This window comes from Montipora foliosa, chromosome 13 (assembly GCF_036669935.1).
Source record: "Montipora foliosa isolate CH-2021 chromosome 13, ASM3666993v2, whole genome shotgun sequence".
Taxonomy (NCBI): Eukaryota; Metazoa; Cnidaria; class Anthozoa; order Scleractinia; family Acroporidae; genus Montipora; species Montipora foliosa.
In genome coordinates, this window is record NC_090881.1 from 35825921 (window position 1) to 35828420 (window position 2500).

Here is a 2500-nt window from a genome sequence, read left to right on the forward strand (position 1 = left end):
GCGCTCTCCTTCGTCGAACGCAATAATTGTTATGTATGTAAATAGTCAGCCAGAATTCAAAATAAATATCAAATTCAAGGTGTAAATTAGCAACTTGACACGTTAGCTCAGTGTTCAAGAACGGGGACAAGTAATCGAAAGGTTTACAGTGGGTCGGAATTCAAGGCAAGCTGCGAGTGACATATGATTGTAACACCAGAAAAAGCCAAGCGGGATCTGGAAAAAAGGACAGGTCGAAAGGATAGAAAAAGTAAAGCTGGGACAAAAAGGAGCAACGTTGTGGGCAAAGAAGAGAGAGAGAGGGAGCGAGAGGGAGAGGAAAAGAGATCCACTTTTATTCATTCCGTAAGTACAAATTAGCCATGTATATATTCAATTCCCTTGGGTGTTCGTATTTTTCTACAAAACAATAGCGCGAATGAATAATTAATTTCTTCTGCATGCATGCACGAAGTAGGGACCTGTACGGAAATCATTCCCAAAGCTTTTCACCGTCATTCTAAGGAGCGATGAAACTCGCCTTCAAATCCCAAATTGTTTTGACTGGAATGGATACTCCCAACTAAGGTCAGACACTTTGTGACAAGTTACGTGAAAATACCTGACAACCTCATTGTCAACCTCGTTCCCATGGTCTCTCTTCTCTGCCTCCTTTGTCGTTGAGGAGAAAGACGACGATGAAGGCAGAAAATGGAGGCAGAGAAGAGAGACCCTGGGAACGAGGCTGCCTCATTGTTCACCCGCTGCTTCACTGTGTTACTGCTGGGTTTGGCACTGATCTCTAGTGATTAGGGTTAAACGCTGACTCGAAATTGTTAGCTTTCATAAATTGTTCTGGTGACACTCTCTTTTCTCAGACTTTTTTAAACTTAGTAAAACTTTAGCAAGATCGTTTGGCACTTTATATACACAACATTAAACCTGAGTTCTATTCCTAGTGACCTCACAGCCTTCCTTCGACTTCTATCCATTCTGTGTGGTTTCAATTAGCTTCAAATGCCCTTAAAATGGAGCACTGATGGAAAGAGAGGGGGGTAATTTGAGTGCATCGTCGACTTCCGGGGAGAATACCCTCTAGAGGGTAAGGACCTTCCGACGTTAAATAAGGTTTCCCTTTACCAAGCTTGCCCTTACATACACACATGTCTCCACGAGATAAAAAAGAGCCTGAGTTTCAGGTCACTTTTGTCACGCAATCCAGACAAACGGTGGATGGGATTGGGACAGATGGGATTGCGTGACAAAACACAATTGACTGAAACAGCGACCGACAACTTCCGGCATTCAACACTTTTTTTGCATCGTTTTTTTCTGTAGTCCGTAGAATTCTGTTAACGTTGTCAGCCTGCAACTGTGCATAACATTTTGACATTGCCATGAAATAATCTAGAAAATTTTGCGTTCAATTAGACCATAATATCACCTATTATATTTACCAAAGCTGTGTTGTTACAATGCACTTGTTCATATAGAGTCGTATTGTTATTTAGTTCCCAGGTAATTTCTACGGCAACTCCTAAGACCGCAACACGGGTCTATAATTCGCCAGGGTTTGTGGTCTTTTTCCGTCGTCGTCAAAGCTCACTTCCAACGCTTTTGCGCAGGCCCTTAAGTCTTCGTTCCTTTGCGCATGCTTGAATGGGACGTTTCACCACCGCTGGTCAAAGGAAACAAAGACTCTGGGTTTTGCAATCTCGATTCCAGAGCTTTTCTCTTTTACTCGAAGATATAAGATCCGAGGTTCTGCGAGTACAGAATTTCGAATAACAAAGTGAAACGCGCGTGTCGACAAGAATTCTTTCAAGATAACCCCCAGATATTCATTTTGCTTAGAATAAGCTTTTTTACCCAATCATCGCATCGTTTGCCATTTGTTATGAAGCTGCGCACAGCAAGATTCACATGATGGGCTACTCAACATCGAAACATTTGCTAAGTTTGTTCTTTTGAAGTTTGCCGGCGTTCACAACCAATCCCCAGTACCAATTATGACAAAGGTCACCAACCTGGCAAGATTTCAGTGTTTTATTCGCTGTGAAGACAACATCTTGAGTTACACGATCTGGTTCTAGCCTGAGCATGTTCGATAAAAAAAACATATTTGCAAATTTATTCCAAAATAAAACCTATAACAACTTCTAAAAGGGTGTCCTTAGAAAGTCTTTCATCACATTGTCTTACACATAACATGTTCCTTTCAAAACTGGTTTTCATAGTAAATGTTAAAGATTCACAATTCATGTAAGAGTTCACAAAAAAGTGAGTTGGCCGCCTATCATTGTGTTGAATAAAACTGTTTGGCATAGAAAACCATCAAATCTGTTGTCCTTCTAACAGGAAGGACAAAATGTTGGATTATGAAAAACTTTAAACGAATAGAGAAGGCTCTTAAAAGCAATGTAGCTTCAAAAATAGTTGACACCTCAATAGGGACTTTAAGAACTAAGATGGCGACATTGACGAAAACTTCATCCCTAAATATAAATTTGCACTATTTTAA

At 40.5% G+C, this 2500-nt stretch overlaps 2 protein-coding genes across 2 annotated transcripts in view; both read right to left on the reverse strand.

Moving 5' to 3' along the window:
- The window catches only part of LOC137983292 (fibroblast growth factor receptor 2-like), a 97582-nt gene that overhangs the window by 46546 nt on the left and 48536 nt on the right, over positions 1-2500 (reverse strand). The gene's annotated exons all lie outside the window — the stretch shown is intronic.
- Positions 2014-2500, reverse strand: part of LOC137983294 (contactin-5-like) — a 22804-nt gene continuing 22317 nt past the window's right edge. Inside the window, exon 8 of the mRNA XM_068830501.1 lies at positions 2014-2500. This exon is cut by the window's right edge and continues 621 nt beyond it. The gene's annotated coding sequence lies outside the window, so the exon portion shown is untranslated.